We start from the raw sequence: 26,147 nt of genomic DNA on the forward strand, positions 1-26,147 counted from the left end.
TAACAACCAGAGACCCTAACAACCAGTAGCACTGGTCGGGCCACACTTTTCACTTCAACTGCAACCTTCAGACGGATCACCAATTTTCAGCTGTGGAGAAAGGGGCCATTTTTCCAGAGACTGTTCCTGTGGAGAAGATTAACCCATGTATATTAATGCTGTGGCCCCATATTTTTGTAATTTCAGGGATGTCCCCAGCCAGGACTTCTCTACTTTTGTGATTATGACTGAGCTAGATGGCATTCCAACCCAAGCATTAGTAGACTGGGAGTGTGAAAACGTTTGTTCAAAGACAGTTAGTGAAGCGAGTCCAGATTAACTATGACAAAGTAATGACCCTACCATGCATATAAGGGGACCAACAGCAGTATCCAACAAGCCGGTTACAACTGAAAACCCCAGTCGGGCAAGACAAAATTGAGGTGGGAGTTCTTCCTTGGCTACTCTACCTAGTGGTCAGAGGATGGGACTGTCCAAACTTTAAGAGCCTCTGGAACCAGCTCACAACAGATTCATCCAATCACATCAATGAAGAATTGGACTTTCCAGAACTCTTTCCCTTGGATGATCCAGATCTCTATCATAAAGACTCCAAGACTCTTAAGTCCCAGAGGCAGCAGTGACAGGACAAATACACTTATGCTGTTTATTTAGAGGCAGCCAGGTAGGAGGGATTGGAGTCAGGGGAAGAACAGCCACCCACCCATAATGTTTCACCTGGGAAAAGGGGGAGGGGGGACCTGGGAAGCTTCAGGCAGGCCCAGAGAGAGGATGAGTCCTTTAAGTGGGCCCAGGAGCATATACAGAGGGTAGATAGAAAGGCAGTCCCTGGAGCACATCTTACAGACCCTATTCCTCCTTATTTTGTGATGAAAAGGATCTATTTTACCGAGTCACAAAGGGAAGTGTAGAGGGGGAATTGAAAGAACAACTCCTAGTTCCCAAACCATATTATCATGTGGTCATGCAACTAGCATACAGCCACCTTTCTAGGGGGTCACCTGGGGGAGGAAAAAACCCAGGAGATAATATTGGCACAATTCGATTGGCTAGGTCTACATAAACAGGTCCAGTTGTTTTGCCAATCCTGCCCTACTTGCCAATTCACAAAGCCTGCCGGCGTACGGGCGGCACCTCTCATACCATTGCCCATAATAGAGACCCCTTTTGAAAGGTTGGGCATGAATCTTGTGGGGCCACTAGAGAGATCTACTCAAGGAAATAAGTACATCCTTGTCATTCTGGACTATGCCACAAGATATCCAGAAATAGTACTGCTATGGAACATGAAGACCCTGATGGTGGTGATAGCCCTAATGGAAGTTTTTTCACATTCGTGTCCAAGGTAATGAAACAACTCTGCACCTTGCTTAAAGGTAATGACTCTGCGTACTCAGTATATCACTTACAGACCAATGGCCTCGTTGAGTGCTTCAACCAGATGCTCAAGCAAATGTTGAGGAAATATGTGAATCAAGACAAGAACTGGGACTCTTTGTTGCCCTACCTGCTGTTCACAATCCATGAAGTGCCCCAGAGCTCGATGGGATTTTCCCCTTTTGAATTACTGTATAGGAGCAGTCCGAGGGGAACTTTGGACATAGCTCGGGAAACTTGGGAAGACGAAGGAAATCTCGTGGACTAAGTTCTCCAAGTGCAGGATCCCCTGGAGAGTTGGTCCGCCTGTGCCTAGAAAAAGCTCAGGCTACCCAAGCCCAAGCTTACACTCTGGGAAGATAGCTGATCAGCAATGAATGATAAAGAGTGGAGGATCACATATTGCTCCTTTGTCTCTAATCATGAGACATCTGCCAGTTTATCATGGACATCTTTTTGTAGGGCCCTTTGGTTGCAATGGGATCAGCTATGGCAACCATCGTCACATCCTATCAAGGTGATGACAAAATTGAAAATGTCCCTCTGTTAGTAGAAGTCCACCATCTGGATTTCTGACTGATGTCCCTGTGGTAGGGTTGGTGAAGACAGATCCTCTTCAGAAACTAGGATAGGATCATCACTCTGGGAGATTTCCCTAGAGGAACTCCTGAATGAAGCAGATGGGAGCCACGAGAGGTAGAATGAAGCAGATGGGAGCTGTGGTTTCCAGACACATATTCAGGGCTGTGAGCCCTTCCACAAAGCCAGCAAAGCAGTTTCCATAGGCCTAGGATCTGAGTAAAAGATGTGAGGAAGCATGGATAACTTCTTAGCCAAAAAAGATGAGGGGACCAATATTGTGGATTCAGCTGCTTCAAAATACAGCAGCTAGAATAGTGTTTAGGCCTCCGTATTTAATCATGTTTTGCCACTCTTGCAAAATTTGCATTAGTTGCCTATTTGATGCAGAGTATTTTTTTAAACTATTTTGTCTAACATGTAAGGCTCCTTCTGGCAAGCCTGACTGTCTTGTTAGTTTAATAATTCCTAACAAACCTGCAAAAACTTTAAGATAATCTCAAATGAAGCTACTAAGATTATTTATTTGTACATTTTTATATACCGACATTAGATCAGAGATGTCGCATCGGTTTACAAAACGTAAAGGAAATAAGCGGGGGATACTTATTACTTACAGTGAAACATTTTTAACGATGTAAAATAACGAAACTTGGATTCTTGTGTATTTCCTACGAGTCAACTTAATTAACAAGAACTAAAGTTAGAAATTATAAATTAAAAGTTAAAAATATAAATTCATATGAAAAAACCTCAAGGTAACTTTGTGAGACTTAAGAGCATAAGAAATTGCCATGCTGGGTCAGACCAAGGGTCCATCAAGCCCAACATCCTGTTTCCAACAGTGCCACACCAGGCCACAAGAACCTGACAATTACCCAAACACCAAGAAGATCCCAAGCTACTGATGCAATTAATAGCAGTGGCTATTACCTAAGTAAATTTGATTAATAGCCGTTAATGGACTTCTTCTCCAAGAACTTATCTAAACCTTTTTTGAACCCAGCTACACTAACTGCACTAACCACATCCTCTGGCAACAAATTCCAGAGCTTTATTGTGTGTTGAGTGAAAAGAATTTTCTCCAATTAGTCTTAAATGTGCTACTTGCTAACTTCATGGAATGCCCCCTAGTCCTTCTATTATTTGAAAGTGTAAATAACCGAGTCACATCTACTCATTCAAGACCTCTCATGATCTTAAAGACCTCTATCATATCCCCCCCTCAGCTGTCTCTTCTCCAAGCTGAACAGCCCTAACCTCTTCAGCCTTTCCTCATAGGGAAGCTGTTCCATCCCCTTTATCATTTTGGTTGCCCTTCTCTGTACCTTTTCCATCGTAACTATATCTTTTTTGAGATGCGGCGACCAGAATTGTACACAGTATTCAAGGTGCGGTCTCACCATGGATCGATATAGAGGCATTATGACATTTTCCATTTTATTAACCATTCCCTTCCTAATAATTCCTAACATTCTGTTTGCTTTTTTGACTGCTGCAGCACACTGAGCCGACAATTTTAAAGTATTACCCACTATGATGCCTAGATCTTTTTCCTGGGTGGTAGTTCCTAATATGGAACCTAACATCATGTAACTACAGCAAGGGTCATTTTTCCCTATATGCATCACCTTGCACTTGTCCACATTAAATTTCATCTGCCATTTGGATGCCCAGTCTTCCAGTCTTGCAAGGTCCTCCTGTAATGTATCACAATCCGCATGTGATTTAACTACACTGAATAATTTTGTATCATCTGCAAATTTGATAACCTCACTTGTCTTATTCCTTTCCAGATCATTTATATATATATTGAAAAGCACTGGTGGGGATGTGGAGAAGACCAGTGTTAGAGGATCGGAGGTTTCATTTCGGTGTGTGGTATCGTAGGGGAGTACTACTGTCACCTTGCAAAATTTTATTAGAAGGAACAAGAGAGGATACTTTTCAATCAGGCACTTCTCATTTGGAATTCTCTGCCTTTGGATTTTCTAAATGAAAATAACTTTATGAAGTTCAGAAAATTGATAAAGTCCTGGTTTTATATACAAGTTAATTGTGGGTTTTTCCCCCATAAGATTTTTAGTACAGATTTTAGGATCTTTATTTTTTTTTTTTATTATTAATATCCGGTTTGTTTGTAAGTTTTCACTATACACCATTTTGAAAATCTATATAGTAAAACAAACATTACCATATTGTATCATTCCCTGGCTCTGCTCCTGCTGAGGGCAATCGCTCCTCTAAAGCCTGGTGCTTTGGCGTTGATAGCGCCACTGAATTCAGATGCAATGGGCCAGAAAGTCCAGATGTGTTGATGGTGCTACATGTGGCACCAATGCCAGGGTCTTCTGTGCTAATGGCACCAACCCCTTGTGCTTCAGCAGAGCAGACTACACAGTCCTGATGTTTAGATGATGCCAACTGCACAGTTCATCAACTTCAATGGTGCTGGCTGCACCAAACCCAAATGTGCCACCAGTGCTGAGAACTGTGTTTGGCGAGAAAGGTTTCTGCATGGATGGACCATTAAGATCCAGCACCGATAGAGTCTCGCACTCACTTCTTGGGCTCTAGCTTGATGCTTCCATGAGCCGCTTGACCCCAATGCTGTGCCGGCAGGCCGGCCCTGGACCCAGAGCCCCTGCTACACTCACCCCTGGTGGAGTCCAAAGATGAAGAGAAGCTTCAACAGCCCCAGAGCTCAGCAGTCTTGTAATCCCTAATAAGAATTTTTGGTGGGGGCGGGGCGGGAAGACACTCAGCCACAATCGTAACAATTGGAGGAGTCATGATATGGCCTCAGGCACCTTTAACACAGGTCATGTACATCAGTCTTAGACATTTTGCACCCGCATATGCAGTCCTTGAATCCGCTGATGGTGGGCATCTTTCTTCCTTTTTGTTTTGTTTTTTTTTATAGCATTGAAAAGTGCTGTTGAGGCAACAGTAAGAGAGAAAAAGAACTCCACAAAACAAATCTATCCAAAAGGAAACACCCAACTGGTAGTGTGGACAAAAAGGACTACAAATGGAGTGAGGGGCTCATCAGGCAGCACGCGCAATGGAACTCCCACACATGCTTAATACAGCAAAAGCTCTACTGAGCGCGGAGAGAGGATAACATCACCCATGCCTCATGGCTAATTCAGCCCTGCTTGTTGATGACAGAGAACCGTAACTACTACTGCTAGCAAAACATTCCATAATTTCCTTTGGAGGTGGTGAAATTGTTTTCTCTTAACCTTAGAAGGATACCCTTTGACCCACCCACCACCTATCATAATTACCACCAGTATTATATTGGAGTGGAATAAATGAAGGCTCGAGGTTACAAAGTCACCATGACTGCAGCAGGTTTAGAAATGTTAGAGAGATCGTGGCAGAACACAAGATGCAAGACTCTAGGGTTCTTCCGATTTGCAGTTCCAGCCACCTGTCTCACCTGGCTAGGTCACAGTAGATGATGGATATAGTTTGTAAGGCAGGTGTATTGCATAAAGAAAGCATGACAGCCTCTCTTTGGATTGCAGTCAGTAATGGGTCAAAGCTCTATCTAGACTTTCTTGACATGCCCCAATTCAGTGTTTTAGTGTTATCTCGTTAGGGGAGACAGTGTGGAATTCTCCTCATCACAACTCTTCCCCTTCCTTTTCTGCCATCTCCTGCATTTCTATATCATCTCCACTACTAACAGGAAAAGTAAAGCAAAATACCTATTTCTGCTTTATTCCTAGGGCTGTCTTCCTTCAGGTCTCATGAAGGATGCCTGCTTGTGAATATTCTGTTAATCCCCAACATGCAGTGCCCTTCTTCAATCTGTAAAGAAAAGCAATCAGCAATTGGAGAACTTGTTTTGGGTCTATTTTGTTTTCACTCCCGATGTTTTGTAGTTAACAGGACTCATTCCTCCTTGGCTTCTCTTTCATTACCTGTTAGTGTTGGCCATTGTTAGGTTGATATTTTTCTTATATGTTATTCTTAATAGCACGAAAACAATCAACAGCCTACAATGAATGTTTAATAATACGGTGATTGGGAACCTTTTTGAGCTCCTATGCCACAAAGACCCAAAGAATGAATTTCCAAGCTGGTGGATGCTAAGGCCAAAAAGACCTCGAATCTTGAATGCCAGGCAGACTAGACCAGGAGTGCCACGTTACCACTCATGCAGCGGGTCACTATTTTATATCAAGTGTTTTGAACTAAATTATGAAATTCTTCATTTCTTGAATATGACCTGATCTTGTCTGTCATCTCCTGGTATTATGGCATGGTTGATGGACCTCTTAAGACTGTACTATTGGAAATTTAAAAAAAAAAAAAAAGTTTGGAACACGAAAGTATAAAAGGAAACTCCTGCAGGGACTCAACAATTTTGCCCTCAACCCACATGGTAGTTGACTTCCATAGTAACCAGGAAGACAAACCATAAATAGCATTACAATTTTAGCAACATAATAACTCCATATTTTTTCCTGTACTACCACAAACTGTGAGCACTACAAGACAAAATTACCCATCTGCGTGACTAATGTAACAATTTCCTGGAATGATATAAAAATAAAACAAATGCAGCTAAAGAACACACACCGTGGGCAGGGGGAGGATGCAAGCCTCTGCGTCTTTGAAACATACAGAATTAAACAGTTTAAAAGTATATGACGAGCATTCAAAGATGTCAAAGTGAGTGATGCGGAAGCAGATCCTGAACAGAAGGAAAAATATTTTTTTTAAAAAAAAGTCTCCCCACGTTTTAAGAGGCAGGGAAGCTCACAGATGATAGACAATAAATAATTAGGAAGCAAAGTGCACTTTTAATGCTAAATTCTTCAGCATAAGTACATATTTCAAAACTCCCCCTCACTGCGAGGGTGACAAGCTGTCAATCTCAGTCACTCTGCACAAATGGCCAAATGATCCTCCTGTGGAAGGTTTGAAACAGCAAGTGAAAAGCCTTGGGGCTCCGACTGGCCAACAGATACAATCAGCTTTCATCAAAAAAAATTAAACAAAATTTAAAAAAAACTTGGCTTTTCAGACAAGCCTATACATAATGACCAGCCTCTCACTAAAACTGCTGTCCCCACTTCCCCTCTCCTTCACACAATTTAACTCTAAGATCCTCTCACCCTGGTAATAATCAATTGAATACACAATGTTCTTCATCATTTTCTTGCCCCACTCCAAATACATCCCATTCCTTACTCCTCTTACTGCATTTGCTTGATTGTATCTAATTATGAATAGTTTCTACTAGGAGATTAGGCCGGATTCAATTGTAATATATGTTGATTTACTGCTATGTTCTTTTACCTCATGCAATATATGCTCGTTCTTTCTAAATTGATTGTAAAGCTTGTTGCTAAATTATGTTTATTGTAAACCGAGGTGATGTTTGGAACGTGCCGCGGTATATAAAAACCTTTAAATAAATAAATAAATAGACCATTATCCCACTAGGACAGTCCTGTGACATAAGTAGGTGCCATGCTATTTGCTGTAGAGAAGGATTGTGCACAACAGTGGTAGCAACGCCATCTCCACAAAATAATGTGCTTTTAGCAATATTTAAAAAAATGCCAAAAAGATTTATATAAAATGTTTAATGTGACCCATGCTGAGATTGTTAAGAATCTGGTAGGATACCTGGTAGTCACTATCCAAGCTCGTCCTGCCCCTGTAACTCTTTAATTCACAGATGAACAAGTCGTTCAGCTGGAGATGCAGGTTTCCATGATAACTCCAAGGACTAGCAACCAAATTGCAATGTAGTGTGCCACTGTGATGGTAAAATCTCCTGGCAAAAACAGAGGACATGGATGGCAGAGAGCAGGCCCTTCTCACCATACTCTATCCACTTAGTTTACAAGCTAAAACTCCCTTTTCACACAATTTTATTGCCTAGTAAAAGTATACTGCAACAGTTATTGCCAGATTCACATCATTAGACAGTCTATTGGCTGATAATGTAAGAAAAAAAATGTATTTGGAAACGTGAAATTTGTTGCCTAAGATGTGGTCAAGGCCAATAGTACAGATGAGTTTAAAAAAAAAAAAAAAAGGTTTGGATGAGTTTCTGGAGGACAGGTCTCTCAATCAGTAGCCAGGCAGGGCTGGGGAACACAGTGAACATGGGATGAATCTTCCCATTAGGATCTGTTGTGTATTTCTTCCAAGTGAGCAGAGTTGGTCATTATCAAAGACAGGATGCTGACAACATCCAGAGCCCATTATGATCAGGATGCAGGGATGATGAGGAAAGCCTCAGCCACTTCACATAGGGAACCATGGTCTGGGAGTGTTGCTACAATGGCTGGGTGAGATGGGGTGGGTGAGGGTTAAAATAAGGAAAACCCCCTCCCCCCCTGCAAAGGAAGATTCATGGCACTATAGTAGAGGCTAATTTCAATCAAACAGGAGAAGAGCTGGGCTGAAAACAAATGGAGGTTTCATTCATACTTTACTACTATCCAAAATCTCTGTGTTCATGTTCACCCATTCAAACTGCTGATGGGCAGGTTTCTTTTAACTTTATTCAATTTTCCTCATACAACAAGAAAAACACTTATACAGAAAATAAAGTTGTATTGGGAAAAAAAAAAAAAAGGGAAAACAATTTCATAACTGAAGAAAATCTTTTCCATCTGTCTAGAAAAGATAGGGGGAACCAAAGACAAAAGGTTAGCAAGAAAGCAAGCAAGAGAGACTACCCAGCTATAAATTAAGTGGGTTAGCAGAGTTTAAATCACCCTTCCCATATCTAAGAGGGAGAAGAAAGCAAATCTTCCCAGAAAGACCTCTCCATAGCACAGGTAGTCTCCCAAACTAACTGGTATCAAAGGATTGACCATCATCTCCACGACGTGCCTTTTTGTTGTAGGAAAACCTCCAGTGTAGCTGCTCCTAAGCCTGCGAGCTGAGCACAACTCCAAGCAGAAGGGCTGAAAGCCACACCACCCACCAGAGCACATGGAACCTTCCGACTCTCGGCCAAAGCCACACCAATGGCTCCCTCTGCTTCTGCAGATCTTTGAGGCAGCCAGCTCACTGGTTGCCTACTCAGGAACACACAGCTCTGGGCGCAAAGTGATATCAAAGCCTATAGCTTCCTTCCTTCATCAGATATCCAAGGACACTGCACCACAAGACTCTGCTGTGGAGCAAAGTCAAATGACAATGGCAACAATCAGCCCTCGAAAAGTCTTCTCAAGTTCAAATGGAAAGACATGCCGGCGGGCTTTCCTTTTAACCATCATCAGGTATGAAAACCAAGACCATTTAAAGAGAGAACAAAGGAGCAAAAGCCAGCAGACCTTGTACATTTTTTGCCTCTACCATCTTGCCCTGCTGGGCTGATTTTATAGCACACCCCTCAGAGATCATGTAATATCCAGATGATGTCTGCCTCTAGAGGTGTGACTCAATCTTTATTTCCTTAAAATAAGCAAAACAAAAAGCAAACGGTATGCCCCCAATAGTAGATTAATAGTACATCATTTCCCTTGTTCAAATTACAAACACATAACATGTTTCTCAATTAAAATTAAAAAAATATATACTGTACCATCACAGCCCAACTACTACTACAGTATTTCAATAAGAAGTAACTTAAGGGTGCTATTGTTATGATTATGTGTCCTAGCAATAACTATCCATCTCTCAACACAACCTTTTTTTTTGGACTAGCATCTTATGCACAGTTTTGGGGTTTCCAGAACATGGCACACAACACAGCTTGCCATTTGGTTATTATTATTCTTATCTTGCTTCAGGGTGAATTGAGTGACTAAAGACCTCTGATTGTATTTTGCTCACCTCACATTCACTGTGATGACATGTATGCTTTCTGTATTATAAACTATGTTGTACCTCGACAAATAAAAGTGCTTAAAATAAAAAAAAATAAAAAATTATGGTGAGCATGATCCTAAAAGGCATATCATGTCCAAAAGTACCGAGACCATGTCCTAGGGGGGAAAAAAAACACACAAAACTTGTGAACATATCACATTCTATGAGTTTGGACTCTCTTCCCAAACAGATGTCAGGGTTATACCAACCTGGATTCTGGGGGCAGTGGCCAAGACTTCCCACCATGGAGTGACAGGCGAGTCTTATAAGGTCACTGGCTTTGTTCAAGATTTCTTAGACCAGAGTAGGCAGGAATGTGGGATATGACTCATGATTCGCACCCACAGACAAATGCAAAGAACGGCACTCACCAAAGAACTTTTCCAGGGTGCTGCCTCTAACCATGCACCCAACTCACAGATTACTCATTGAACAAGATCAGACCAGTTTTGCATTCTCTCGCCAGTCACTAGGGCTCCTACAGGCCTGAAGACCTAGCAGCAAGTGCCCAAGGTATTTTCAGGTCTAGGTTTCAGTGAGGGGGAAGTACTACTCAGATGAGAGGTATGTGAGAGTCAGCAAGCGCCAGAGAAAGCACCAGCAGAGCCGTCTGACAAGCCTGTGAGTAAATAAATTGTGTATTAGGTCACAGGAGACAAATGTACCGTCAACTAGCAACAGCAACCACCACCCATGTTTCATTAGCGGCAAACTTTCATTGATTATTCCTAGACTGGATGCTTTCTGGAACATTCCGGTCACCGATTTACATGCTGTGGTGAAACAACCCACAACAAGCAGCAGCTGCAAGCGCAGTTCCTCACAGCATGAACCCTATTCCTTATTGACATAAAACAAACTCCCACGGTCTGACACATGTTGTGTTCATGCTTCCAGCGCCATCACAGGTGCAAGCACAAGATGACGTCCCTAGGAGCCAGCGACTGTAACTGAACAGAAAAGGAGCTAAAATCGAATCACCAATTACACAGGAAACGGAATATGTAAAAGGCGAGTGGCATTTTGCACCACAGACCCAAGATCCACTACATACAGATGCTCAGCTAGGAGTATGACAAGTCACCCATATATAACATGATGTCTGTATCAGGCAGTCACAACTCCTCCCATAACTTTAGAATTGCAACTGAATAGGTCGTTGGTCTTTTCCTGTCATTTACTATGGAATGTTAGGGAGATTTTTTTTAAATCTTGCAGTTTACACCTGCTCCAGCAGGCTTTCAGCTCAATCAAAATCAGTGCCGGAACCATTGTACCAGCAGCCTTCTTTTGCAACTACCTCACCCCCAACGCTCATCCCCCTCAATGCACCTAATCTGGTTATTGTATGTCCTGAACCAGGAGTCATGCATAAAGCATCCTTCTGGAACCCTGCAATCGTGTGTCTGGACAGCAGCTCTTACCCACAGCTCCCTCCTCAAAACACCCTCCCCACAAGGGGGCTGGGAACACTGCCTCCACAGTAGCCCAAGAACTGACCCAGGGACTACCACAGAGCCAGCATGCCACTTTCCAAAAACAGACTGCCATTTCCTAAACCTTCAGCCCAGCTGCATACCCCAGAAGATAAATATTTTAATGTTTTGTATGCTGTTTGCTCACCAGACTATGCTGGGCTTTAGTTCATCTACTTGATCTATGATCCTCCATTAACACTCTGAAGCCAAAACCTACATATGCCGGGGAAAGGCTAATCAATGTAAAAGAATAAAATATTCAACAGTTTCCTGAGCTGACAGTGGTCTCGGGAAACATTTTTAAAAGCAGAGTGTGGCCATAAAAATGCGTGCACTTAAATTAAGAAACACATTGGCACATAAAGGACATAGAGAGAAGGCACTGCAGCATGAGGATATTTGGAAGAATCTCATTAGTGTGCCAGGAACTAATATTTTCCTTCTCGGTACCTTTTGGACCTGGCCTTGAAGGCTGTGCTCCTTATACTGTTTCCAGCGAGAGTCAATGTCAGCCCAGATAAGTACATCATGCAGATTGTTGCCTCAAACACTACCAAGTTAAATTACTTGACATATTTTCAGCTCCTGAGAATGCACGGGGCTATGCCGCACTGTAGTAGTGCACTATGTAATACTTTTAACACCATATACTCAGCAATTCACCACCAATTTTTGGGTCAGCTACTGTTAGGTATTCTCAGAAAGCTGAAGGTATCCTATTGCCATATTTCAAAGGAGGGGTACTTGTTAGGCTGATCTAATAAGGCAGCGATTCTCAACCAGTGTGTCGCGGCTTCCCGGTGTCACGCTGCCCCGGTTGCGCTTCCCCTCCCGCTCCTTCATCGCAGCAAGTTGTGGGAGGGAGGTTCTGGAAGCCAAATTTAGGCTCTTAGGTAGAAAGCTAAAATCCAGAAACTTTAGGGTTTCATTCTGTGAAATGCTTCCTGTTCCACGTGCAGGTCCCCAGAGGCAGGCAGAGCTCCAGAGTTTCAATGCGTGGATGAGACGATGGTGCAGGGAAGAGGAATTCAGTTTTGTAAGGAACTGGGGAAACTTTTGGGGAAGGGGGAGACTTTTCCGAAAGGATGGGCTCCACCTTAACCAGAGTGGAACCAAGCTGCTGGCACAAACTTTTAAAAAGGAGATAGAGCAGCTTTTAAACTAGAACAAGGAGGAAAGCCGACAGTCACTCAGCAGTGCATGGTTTGGAGAAATGTATCCTTGAAGGATACTAATGAAACAGGAAAGTTAGGGCATCCCAACAGAGAGGTTCCATTAAATGCAAACGGAGTCCATGTGCCTATATGTAAAAAAAAATCACCAAAGCTAATGAGTGCCGAATTATCCCTAACAACTGAAAAGCAGGTTGTTAATACAAACAAAAAACACACTTTGAAATGTCTGTATGCCAATGCCAGAAGTCTAAGAAGTAAGATGGGAGAGTTAGAGTTAGAGGAAAGGCTGAAGAGGTTAGGGCTGTTCAGCTTGGAGAAGAGATGGCTGAGGGGGTATATGAGAGAGGTCTTTAACGAGTAGATGTGAATCGGTTATTTACACTTTTGAATAATAGACGGACTAGGGGGCATTCCATGAAGTTAGCAAGTAGCACATTTAAGACTAATCTGAGAAAATTATTTCACTCAACACACAATAAAGCTCTGGAATTTGTTGTCAGAGGATGTGGTTAGTGCAGTTAGTGTAGCTGGGTTCCGAAAAGGTTTGGATAAGTTCTTGGAGGAGAAGTCCATTAACTGCTATTAATCAAATTTACTTAGGGAATAGCCACTGCTATTAATTGCATCAGTGGCATGGGATCTTCTTAGTGTTTTGGTAATTGTCAGGTTCTTGTGGCCTGGTTTTGGCCTCTGTTGGAAATAGGATGCTGGGCTTGATGGACCCTTGGTCTGACCCAGCAAGGCAATTTTTTATGTTCTTATATATTCTTCCACTAATTCTGCTACCGTTCCGGCAGGAACAGCAGCAGTGTTAGTGGAAGCCAGTGGCGTTCTAAAGGGGAGGGGGAGTGAGAGTGAGGGAAGGGGGTTTGAGTGACTGGGGGTGAGGGATGGAAGACGAGTGGGAAGGAAAGGAGGTGAGAGTGGGGGGGAGAGGGTTGAGTGACTGAGAAGTGAGATGAGGGGAAGGGGGAGTGAAGGAGAAGAAGAGTGTAGAAGTGACAATATAAAGAGAGCGGAGAAAGTTTGTGCGCGCCCTCCACTAATCCATGACAATCTCAGGGTTACTGGAAATCAAACGCTCTCAGGTATGTTGTGGGGGAACATTTTTATCCTTATTACTTTTAATTATTGGTTATTATTTGATATGTCTGCTGTTTTGAAATATGTTATCAATGTTTAGGAGCTCTAATTATTGATTTTAGAGGTTAAACATGTGCACAAATTTTCAAGTTAGCTTGGGGTTTATTATTTAGCTCCCAATTCATTGCATCAGAAATTTATAGCATGTCAGTTTATTATATTTTATTATTTTTGAATTTTTGTATTTTGTCTGTCTTTATTAATTGTAATGTTTTCATGTATTCTATATTTTATTTTTAATAATTTGTTTTCCTGTTATGTCCATGTTGTTACCTGCCATGAACAACTGGATATGTGCAGAATATGCATTTTAAGATAAATATGAGTAAAGAAAATGTGTACTGACGTTCGGCACATTTTTTTTTTTACTCATGTCTTACTAAATGGAGGTCTGTGTGAATTAAGAGCTTCCTAGGACACAGACTACAACATTCCTGAAATGTCCCAAAATGGTACTTGACTGGTCAAGAGAAAAAAAGGTATTTTCCTGGAAGCCTTTCACATTTGCCATTTAGAAGACATTATGACAATTAATTCAAGCACTTCAGATCTTACTGATGTTGACCGAGCCAACTAGGATTTTCCCACACCCAAGACACACCAGGTGACTTTGGATCTTCTATTGCAAAAATAGCAGCCTCCCTATCAACTAAGCCTGTACATACTTGCAATAAATTACTCCTAATTGAGGCATTAATTAGCAAGGTATCAAGCAGGTGAGAGCATGTTTAATAACTGCAATATCATATATGGAAACAAATAAAACTGCACTCTCTTCTTGGTACATTTAGATCACCAACAAGCCCTGGCTATGCAAACCACTTCAAGATCAACTGGCAAGCCAGGTGCAAAGCATTGATAAGGCAAAGAGAAAATTTGAAAAGAAGCTTGCCATGGAAGCAAACACTCATAATAACTTTTTCAGGTACATTTGAGGTAAAAAGCCTGCGGAGGAGTCAGTTGGACCATTAGATCAAAGGGTAAAAGGGACACTTAGAGATTGACAAAGTCATAGCAGAGAGACTAACTGAATTATTTGCTTCAGTATTCACTGAGGAAAATGTAAGAGATATGCCCTTCACAACAAGAAGATGTGCGGCATACAATGTACTGAACAATAATAATATAGCAACCAAACAATTATTTATTTTACATTTGCACACTGAAAAATGTGCAAGGTATTTAATATATGAATACTATATGAATTCATGTATTATGTATAAAATACACAATACATGAATATATATGAATCCTTCCTCAGCAACAGAAGCTTCAAGGTCAAAATTAACAATAAAGAATCTCCCAGCGTCAATTCTTCGTTAGGTGTACCCCAAGGCTCCTCACTGTCACCTACCCTCTTCAATATTTACCTTCTTCCCCTCTGCCAACTAACCTAAAATTAACACTATCTCTACGCGGACGATGCTTGCTTGCTTCGGTCCCTTCTAGCTCTTTAACAAAAAGGGCCACAGAGGAAAGGCATAAAGCAACTCGTCTTCCGGCCAGACCGGAACAAGAACATCTATGCCCAGGGACTATGGATCTCTCTTGCAACCAAAGAATCAAGGACCCTTTGCACTGTGAGAAGACGCCAGCAGGTCTAAGAACGGGTGGCCCCAGCAAACTACTATCAGCTGAAATGCCTCGACCGACAACATCCCTTTCCTGGGTTCAGACTCTCCCTGCTGAGAAAGTCTGCTCATACATGACATGGTTTTTTCCTACAATATGAGTGGCCAAGATCACTTGTAGATGACCTTCTGCTCATTCCATAAGTTGGTCTATTTCCTGCGACACTTGTTGGCTCTTGGTTCCTCCCTGGCGGTTGACTTAGGCCACCATCGTTGCGTTGTCCAACATCATGTGGGCCGCTCAACCCAAGCAGGCTGCCAACCGGACCACCTGGGCTTCCAGGCGGTTGATGTTCCTGAGGGACTCTTCAGCAAGTGGAACCGAACCGAATAGTCCTGAGACTGTGGGTTCCAATGAGACAGCAGTGAGTGCTGAAGAGGACACACATGCGCCCTCGCCCAGGGCACCACTTCCAGGGTTGCAGTCAAGCTAAGCACCTGCAGATGGCACAACACTGACAGGCGTATCATGTTCACAAACTGACGCACCTATGGCATCAATTTCTGAATCTGAACTTCTGGCAGGAAAACCATACCCTGTCTGGTGTCAAACCAATCCCCAGATACTCCAACAACTGGTATAGCTGAAGACTGCGCTTGGCCAGGTTAACCACCCAACCAAGCTCCTGCAACAAGGAGATTAACTTGCTGGTCACCATGTGGCTCTCTTCCTGAAATCTGGCTCAAATCAGCCAGTCGTCCAAGTAGGGTGCACCTGGATCCCATCTCTTCGCAAAGCCGCCCCTACTACGACCATAACCTTGGAAAACATTTTGGGGGCGATGGCTAGACCAAAGGGCAGTGCCCGAAACCAATAATGGCACCCCAACACCACAAAACACAGAAAACATTGGTGTTCCAAACGAATGGGAATATGAAGGTAGGTCTCAGACAGATCCAGAGTTCAGAAATTCCCCTGACTGCAAGGCCATTATCACAGCGGTTTCCATGCGAAAATGCGCCACCCTCAAATGGCGATTGTCACCTTTGAGATCCAGGATGGGATGAAGGAACCCTCCTTCTTGGGCACAACAAAATATATGGAATGTCGCCCCCATACTTTCTTAAGACAGACACAGGAACCACAGCTCTCAGACTGAGGAGCCTTAGAAGCGTAGACTCTACTGCCTGCTTCTTCTGCGGGGAGTAGAAACATAAGAACATAAGAAAATGCCATACTGGGTCAGACCAAGGGTCCATCAAGCCCAGCATCCTGTTTCCAACAGTGGCCAATCCAGGCCATAAGAACCTGGCAAGTACCAAAAAACTAAGTCTATTCCATGTAACCATTGCTAATGGCAGTGGCTATTCTCTAAGTGAACTTAATAGCAGGTAATGGACTTCTCCTCCAAGAACTTATCCAATCCTTTTTTAAACACAGCTATACTAACTGCACGAACCACATTCTCTGGCAACAAATTCCAGAGTTTAATTGTGCGTTGAGTAAAAAACAACTTTCTCCGATTAGTTTTAAATGTGCCCCATGCTAACTTCATGGAGTGTCCCCTAGTCTTTCTACTATCCGAAAGAGTAAATAACCGATTCACATCTACCCATTCTAGACCTCTCATGATTTTAAACACCTCTATCATATCCCCCCTCAGCCGTCTCTTCTCCAAGCTGAAAAGTCCTAACCTCTTTAGTCTTACCTCATAGGGGAGTTGTTCCATTCCCCTTATCATTTTGGTAGCCCTTCTCTGTACCTTCTCCATCGCAATTATATCTTTTTTGTGATGCGGCGACCAGAATTGTACACAGTATTCAAGGTGCGGTCTCACCATGGAGCGATACAGAGGCATTATGACATTTTCCGTTTTATTCATCATTCCTTTTCTAATAATTCCCAACATTCTGTTTGCTTTTTTGACTGCCGCAGCACACTGAACCGACGATTTCAATGTGTTATCCACTATGACACCTAGATCTCTTTCTTGGGTTGTAGCACCTAATATGGAACCCAACATCGTGTAATTATAGCATGGGTTATTTTTCCCTATATGCATCACCTTGCACTTATCCACATTAAATTTCATCTGCCATTTGGATGCCCAATTTTCCAGTCTCACAAGGTCTTCCTGCAATTTATCACAATCTGCTTGTGATTTAACTACTCTGAACAATTTTGTGTCATCTGCAAATTTGATTATCTCACTCGTCATTTCTTTCCAGATCATTTATAAATATATTGAACAGTAAGGGTCCCAATACAGATCCCTGAGGCACTCCACTGTCCACTCCCTTCCACTGAGAAAATTGCCCATTTAATCCTACTCTCTGTTTCCTGTCTTTTAGCCAGTTTGCAATCCACGAAAGGACATCGCCACCTATCCCATGACTTTTTACTTTTCCTAGAAGCCTCTCATGAGGAACTTTGTCAAACGCCTTCTGAAAATCCAAGTATACTATATCTACCGGTTCACCTTTATCCACATGTTTATTAACTCCTTCAAAAAAGTGAAGCAGATTTGTGAGGCAAGACTTGCCCTGGGTAAAGCCATGCTGACTTTGTTCCATTAAACCATGTCTTTCTATATGTTCTGTGATTTTGATGTTTAGAACACTTTCCACTATTTTTCCTGGCACTGAAGTCAGGCTAACCGGTCTGTAGTTTCCCGGATCGCCCCTGGAGCCCTTTTTAAATATTGGGGTTACATTTGCTATCCTCCAGTCTTCAGGTACAATGGATGATTTTAATGATAAGTTACAAATTTTTACTAATAGGTCTGAAATTTCATTTTTTAGTTCCTTCAGAACTCTAGGGTGTATACCATCCGGTCCAGGTGATTTACTACTCTTCAGTTTGTCAATCAGGCCTACCACATCTTCTAGGTTCACCGTGATTTGATTCAGTCCATCTGAATCATTACCCATGAAAACCTTCTCCATTACGGGTACCTCCCCAACATCCTCTTCAGTAAACACCAAAGCAAAGAAATCATTTAATCTTTCCGCGATGGCCTTATCTTCTCTAAGTGCCCCTTTAACCCCTCGATCATCTAACGGTCCAACTGACTCCCTCACAGGCTTTCTGCTTTGGATATATTTAAAAAAGTTTTTACTGTGAGTTTTTGCCTCTACAGCCAACTTCTTTTCAAATTCTCTCTTAGCCTGTCTTATATTTAACTTGCCAATGTTTATGCTTTATCCTATTTTCTTCTGTTGGATCCTTCTTCCAATTTTTGAATGAAGATCTTTTGGCTAAAATAGCTTCTTTCACCTCCCCTTTTAACCATGCCGGTAATCGTTTTGCCTTCTTTCCACCTTTCTTAATGTGTGGAATACATCTGGACTGTGCTTCTAGAATGGTATTTTTTAACAATGACCATGCCTCTTGGACATTTTTTACTTTTGTAGCTGCTCCTTTCAGTTTTTTTCTAACAATTTTTCTCATTTTATCAAAGTTTCCCTTTTGAAAGTTTAGCACGAGAGCCTTGGATTTGCACACTGTTCCTTTTCCAGTCATTAAATCAAATTTGATCATATTATGATCACTATTGCCAAGCAGCCCCACCACCGTTACCTCTCTCACCAAGTCCTGTGCTCCACTGAGAATTAGATCTAAAATTGCTCCCTCTCTCGTCGGTTCCTGAACCAATTGCTCCATAAAGCTATCATTTATTCCATCCAGGAACGTTATCTCTCTAGCGTGACCCGATGATACATTTACCCAGTCTATATTGGGGTAATTGAAGTCTCCCATTATTACTGCACTACCAATTTGGTTAGCTTCCCTAATTTCTCTTAGCATTTCACTATCCATCTCACCATCTTGACCAGGTGGACGGTAGTATACCCCTATCACTGTAGTCTTCCCTGATACATCCAGGAGAAAGGAGACTGTAGACTGTAGTCTTCCCTGATACATCCAGGAGAAAGGAGACACCATGAACACATCCAGAGGAATACTGAGAAATTCCAGCCCTTATCCCTCTCATATCAACTCCAAGACTCACTGATCCGATGTGATTTCGATCCACTTCTGGAAAAAAATAAAAAAATAAAAAAATAAAGAGGCATCCTCTCTCTCTCTTCTTCCTAAGGGTGGGTCAGCAAACCTTCATTGGGAAGCTAGGAAGATCCACCACCCGAGCCTGCTCCTCTCAGGGCTGTCTGGGACAAAAGGACTGAGACCTACTGAAAGGCAGAGTCCTCTGAAAGGTCGACCCTCTGTAGGGACAAAACCACTGTGAGCCCCACAGTGCACTGCAATTGCTTCTTACCCTCCGGCAACTGGAGATTCACCCCACTTACTGGCTTCTCCAACTTGTTCCCAAACAAGAGCGAGCCTTTAAAAGGCATTTTCGTAATATTAGCTTTGGAGACCACTTCAGCTGACCAATTTCACAACCATGGTTGATGCCTGACCGCTACCATCAAAGCCACTCCTCTAGCAGAGGTATGGACCAAATCACAGCCTGCATCTGCCAAAAAGGCAGCAGCGGGTTCCATAACTGCTCTGGAATTCACCCCAGAATCAAGTTCCTGAGAGAGAAGCAGACAAGAACGGGCCACAAAGGTGCAACAAGAAGCAATCTTGTTTAGGAATAGACTCAATCTGTCTATCATGGACATCCTTCAAGGCCACTCCTCCCTCCACAGGGATAATCATCCGCTTAGAGACGGCACAGACCAGCGCATCCACTTTGGTAAGAAGCAAACGCTCTCTCACAGCTGGATCCAGGGGGTATTGGCCTTCCAATGTCCAACCCCCTTTGAAATTTGCCTCAGGGGTGTTTCATTCAAGATCAAATTCCTGAATACCATCCATAACTGGGGGGGGGGGGGGGCCGAGGCGTTATGCAAGGAAACCAAAATGGGATTCTTCTTCAGTTTCCACATGGAATCTGGAACAATCAGCTTCAGCTAAGTCTGGGAAATCAGAGCCAGCAGTTCATCTCTATGAAAGAACCGTAAACGTGGTCTGATACGGTTCCAGTCCCTGAGGAATTTCCCCATCCTCCAGGGAATCAGGATCAGCCTTCTCATCAGTGCCATCCAGGTTCCTGTTGGGAAGACCCACAGCAAACAGAGACGTGCCCCGGCGTTGAACCATAGGATTGGAAGAGGGAGGGGCCCACTGGCTGAGGGTCCAACCTGACCAGATTGGGCGAAGCGAAGGACTGTGCCTGAAGAAAGGATTGTAAACCTGAGAAAACTCCACCCAAGAAAAAGCATCCGTATCCAGGCCAAACACCAGAAGGAACCGTATTAGAGCCCACTGAACTGCCATCTCCTGCAGAGGAGCCAGTCAAGGGAGTAACAAGGTCTGGCAAACCTCTGGACAAAGCCGTAACCACTGTTCAAAAGTGTAAATAAGTGATTGCAATTGGCAAGTGAAACTGATATCACAAAGACAGAACAAAAGAAGGTCTCTAGCAGCTCAGGAATGCTTAAGATGCAATGCTGCTGTACATTGCAAAACCGTAACATACTTGTATTCATGCACAAATAGTCCAGTGTAGCGTACAAAAGCATGCAATATAAATGAATTTTGTGGTTCGTGCTGTGGCTCAGGGAGGACCCTGGCTTAGCAAAAATCAGAGGAAGACAGCTCTCTCTGAATATCCAAACAGCAGCATGGGATCTACTTAGCGTTTAGGTACTTGCCAGGAACTTGAACCTGGATTGGCCACTGTTGGAAACAGGATTCTGGGCTTGGTGGACCCTTGGTCTGACCCAGTATAGTAATTTCTTATGTTTTTAACATGCTATAAGGATTAAGGCCCACGTTACAAGGCAAAATGAACATCTGGTTCAGATGCTTCTGTATATATTGCAGATATACACACAATGAGTCTTGCAGAGTTCCTGTCATTGCCAACTCTGATGCAAATGAGTTCATGGGTGTGGCACCAAACAGGTGCACAAAAAAAAAAAAATATCACCACTGTACATCTTCATACCAGAGAGACTGAGTCACTTCACAATCAGAAGAAAAGGCATAAGCATGCGTTCCTCTATAAAAGAAAAAACAAAACAAAGCAATGTGCCCTGTATTTATTGACACTAGAGAATCTTGTGAAAATCATCATCCAATCCCGAAAACCACAAGAACTCGCATATTTATTTGGTTTCTTAGTTTCATTTCTACAATGGTTACAATTAGCAAACAGTAAAGTCCAGGTGTCACCCAGATTGTGGGACAGCATACTACGTGTCCCCCCCCCCCCCCCCATGTATTGGGTAGCTCCTCCTACCCAATACATCCCAGTGAGAAGAGAAACTGGGAAGGACAGGAAGGGAAAATTCTGGCAGTCCAGAACAAACAAAGGGCTAGTGAAAGTTCAACAATGGCACCTAGACCGGTTAGGTAACCTGAGTCACTGCCTGGCACATACTTACAATGGGGAAATCAGTCAAAGAACAACTGTTCCTCTGATCACTGGGCCACCCTTCCGAAAGGTGATCTGTAGGCAAACATCCTAGCAGCAAGAAGTTTACCATATGCTGCTCCTCAAACCTTACCACCTAACCCAGGCTTCTGCTTCAAGATGTGCAGACCAGCTCAACGCCAAATGCTCGTCTAAGACATTAGCTTTGAATTCCTTATCCCCACTCATCTGCTTTCTGTTCTACCTTCCTCACACTGACTCCCGTCAGAAAACAGTACTTGGTCTCAGAGTACGTAGACAGAACACAAAGGATCAAGGACGACTTCTGTACGAGGCAGCATTATGCTGCTGAAAGCACCTTTGGACTGTCGTAAGCTCTGAGATTGGCAGGTTGCTCCTGCTCAGTTATCTAGGCAGGAGAACTTATTGACCCTGCTCCTAAGAGATGAATTATGAAGATTGAGCTGTGCTTGCCATGCATGTCAACAAAGCTAAAAATCACCAGGAGGAGGAACACAGCCCAGGATGAACAATCCATTTTCACTGTTGAAAAAAGTGTAAATAAATGATTGCAATTGGCAAGTGAAACTGATATCACAAAGACAGAACAAAAGAAGGTCTCTAGCAGCACAGGAATGCTTAAGATGCAATGCTGCTGTACATTGCAAAGCTGTATCATACTTGTATTCATGCACAAATAGTCCACCGTAGCGTACAAAAGCATGCAATATAAATGAATTTTGTGGTTCGTGCTGTGGCTCAGCACTATCATCTTTGAGTCTCCTGTCCAAAAGGGGCAAAAATAGTTTCTTCTATTGCTGCGACGACCCCCCCCCCCCCCCTGCTAGCTATAGGGTCAGTGCTGAGGTAAGTGTTGGATAGGACTTCCTTCCTTCCAGCCCTCCTTGCTGGCTAGGGAACATGCATCTTCCAGCCATGCCATCTGAGGTGTGCAATGCATGGAAGGGGGACAAAAATATTTTTAAAAACTCATTTTGTGAAAAACAAAATTTAGAAAACAGCCAGCAAAAAAAGGTACAGAAAATGTTCTTGCAACACAGTACAATATACTGTGTGCACAGCACCACACACATCTGGATACACAGTTTTAGCTAAGTGGAAAAAAACACCCTGAAAAGATAATCACAAAACCCATCACCTCGCCACCCTGAAATGCAGACTCGGGAAGGAAGGGAAAGAGGCTGCTCCTAGCCGGCGCCTTCAACGCACCGCTACCCTGTGACAGTGTCAGTCTGCATGAATGGGGAGCAGCATCCTTCTCCAAAACTCACTTTCATTACTGCTCAGATCCCTGACCTCACCAATCCAGCAGGCTACAAAATATTTCAAGTATGTGACAGCAGCACCATCCCCCACTCATCCTAATTTATGGTTTCTCCTTTTATTTTTTGCTGGTTTAGTCCCTCTATACCACTCTTTGTGATAGAAAGCTGATAAAAAAAAAAAGACAGGCTCTTGGTAGGGAACATGTTTGAAAGAAATAAAGGCATTTGCATATAATGAGAAAGGGGATGGGGGAAAACAGAATCAAGACCACTGCATGCACAACAGCACTGAACAATTATGTTAAAATTAGCATTCCTAAACTAGCTACATCAACCCCTAGCTGCTAATTTTAGGCCAGGACTAAACTACCTGCCTGTATTGGTGTAATTTATTTGAATTTGACAGTATCCTGTAACACACAGTTGATTGGAATGGCCTAAAATCATCTTTGCAGAGACCTTTTAAAACTCATTCTCTCTCTCAATGACCGGCCTTTTTCAAAATATCCTCAGGATGTTTTACATAAAACAACTGTCTAAGTTATATCAGTCTGCAGAACGTAGGCTTCCAAAGGATCACAAACTCCAAGACTAACCCTGGAAGTGGATTTATCTAGTGACTGTGCGCACATTTCTAAGACTTATGCAGTATACAATATTTACTAATACAAGCTGCGGGTAGAATATAGACAACTTTACTATAACCAGTTACATTCTGAATTTCATTAGAGCTCACAGGTGAAATTTTTAATGCAGATTCAAATGAGGAGAGCTATAGAGTTTTCATTAACACCCAAGACCTTCAAAAACAGGAACAAAGTGGTCAGGAATGCAGATAACATGGCTGCAGAGTTTCCTGCCCTCAAAGGATTCTTGTTCACCAGGGACTGCCAGTTTGGGGCTAAGTGAGGCCAGGGGTCCCATGCTGTCCTGGAATAAAGGACATGGCAGGAAGTTCCCAACAAAACAGTTATAGAGGCATGCAGAGAAAGTCTGCAACAACAAATTCCAGGGAACAGGAAGTTTTGTCAGCTCACCCAAACTGACCTTATCCATTTCAATTAAAGGTGTTTCTGAAATTCAACAGAAACCATGCAACACTTAGGTCCCTGTTTTCCAGGGGGGGGGGGGGGGGCATCCCCTTCTCAACCTATACCCTCCCCTCTTTTCATCCTTCTCCTTGCCCCAAAACTAAGATTTTATGGAATGTGTGAAAGTCTGAAAAAAATAAAAAAAAGATTTCCCTTCTGAAGCAGGAAGTTTCCATGGAGATCTGAATGCACAATGGGAAATCTTTCAATCAAGGACCTGAATGCGGCCTGCCCTGAGAAAGAAGAGGAAGATATCAAAAAAATGAGGAAAAAAAAAAAAAGGGAGGGAGGGTGGAAAAAGAACCTACTGAATAGCGAGATGCTCAAAGGAGGAATGTCCTCGGGAAAGGGATAAATAGCAAACGCCAGAAATGGATGCAGAGCCTGGGGCCAGGAATAACGTTCCCTTCCAAAAATTAGAACCTGGAATTCTAAGCATCTGAAAAGAAATAGCTGAGGCCCAGATTTCAAACATAATTAGCCCCACTAATGTCCCGGCCAGCATCTGCAGGAGCATGTTTGCTGAATATAGAGAGCAGTTTTATTATCGGTGAATGAGAGTAAGTGAAGTTGGTCAGGCCTGGTGCAGTCTCTAAGGTGCACAGCTTACACGGAAATCTGTCAAAATGCTAACATTTAAAAAAAAAGAGACTGGAAACGTTCAGCACTAAACTGGACAAAGCAAAGACATGCTAATTTATACTTTTAATGCCAAATGCGTATGGGCATTAAGAGGTGCAGAGGGGCAGGCAGGAAAGAGAAATTCTACAATATTTATGTAAACACAAAAACGTCCCCAATCTTCAGTAACATATAAGCTGGAAAAAAAAAATCATACAGATCCCACCAAACCATGCAATTCTACACCAGAAAGGTACTCCCCCTTTGTCCAAAGAGAGGGATTTGGCCGGTTTTGCTCTTTGGAGATACAGACTAATCATGTTTTCCATTTACAAGAAGAAAGCCTGGCAGCTTCTCCCAATCTCTGGTAGCCAGGCCCTGGCTCAGGGATCTGCAGAACAGTCCCCATGTCAGGGGCTGCCACAGGAACCTCACAAGCCCTGGGCACCAGGCAGGGTGACAGCCAGCCCTGATCCTCAGGAAAGGGAAAGATAGGCCCAGCTTTTATTCCAGGCCTCCTCACCTCACAGCCCCCTCGCCCCACCTCAGGCCCTCCCCCCACATTCCCCATGCCAGCCCACCCAAAAAGCTCTGCCCCCCACCTCCAGCCCCCTCCACACTCCCCATTTCTCACAAACTCAACTCTCCCTCATGAACTCTACTCTTCACCTCCAACCCCCCCACCACTCCCCATCTCTTACCAAATTCCTCTCCTCGCTTACCTCCAACCAAAGAATTTCACTCCCCTTATGAAATCCCCCCTACGAACTCCACTCATCACCCTCCAGCCCCCCACCACACCAACCCCACTCTTCACCTCCAACCTCCACCACAAATCCCTTTCCCCACCTCAAGCCCTCCCAAGCCTACGGCACACTGATGAATTTCACTCCCTACCTCAAATCCTACACACTAACTCCCCCCCACACCCCAACCCCCTCGCTTCCAACTCCCCCCCACACCCCGACCCCCCCTCGCTTCCAACTCCCCCCCACACCCCGACCCCCCTCGCTTCCAACTCCCCCGCACCCCGACCCCCCTCGCTTCCAACTCCCCCGCACCCCGACCCCCCTCGCTTCCAACTCCCCCGCACCCCGACCCCCCTCGCTTCCAACTCCCCTCCTCCCCCTCACACCCCAACCCCCCTCACCCCACGTGCCCTCCTCCCCCCTTGCTTCCAACTCCCCCGCACACCCCAACCCCCAACTCCCTCCACACCCCCCCCCCCCTCACCTCCAACTCTCCCGCACCCCGCCCCCCCTCGCTTCCAACTCCCCCGCACCCCGACCCCCCTCGCTTCCAACTCCCCCGCACCCCGACCCCCCCTCGCTTCCAACTCCCCCGCACCCCGACCCCCCTCGCTTCCAACTCCCCCGCACCCCGACCCCCCTCGCTTCCAACTCCCCTCCTCCCCCTCACACCCCAACCCCCCTCACCCCAAGTGCCCTCCTCCCCCCTTGCTTCCAACTCTCCCGCACACCCCAACCCCCAACTCCCTCCACACCCCTCCCCCCCTCACCTCCAACTCTCCCGCACCCCGACCCCCCTCGCTTCCAACTCCCCTCCTCCCCCTCACACCC

The 26,147-nt window shown here is 43.8% G+C and overlaps 1 protein-coding gene across 3 annotated transcripts in view; it reads right to left on the minus strand.

The window, feature by feature from the left end:
* The window catches only part of AMOT (angiomotin), a 118,881-nt gene that overhangs the window by 91,843 nt on the left and 891 nt on the right, over nt 1-26,147 (minus strand). The window contains exon 2 of one of the 3 annotated variants that reach the window (XM_029607640.1): nt 5,673-5,775. The exons of the other annotated variants lie outside the window; for them this stretch is intronic. The gene's annotated coding sequence lies outside the window, so the exon portion shown is untranslated. The remainder of the gene's footprint in view (nt 1-5,672; nt 5,776-26,147) is intronic. 3 annotated transcript variants of the gene reach the window in all.

The sequence above is a fragment of the Rhinatrema bivittatum genome, chromosome 6 (assembly GCF_901001135.1).
Source record: "Rhinatrema bivittatum chromosome 6, aRhiBiv1.1, whole genome shotgun sequence".
NCBI lineage: Eukaryota > Metazoa > Chordata > Amphibia > Gymnophiona > Rhinatrematidae > Rhinatrema > Rhinatrema bivittatum.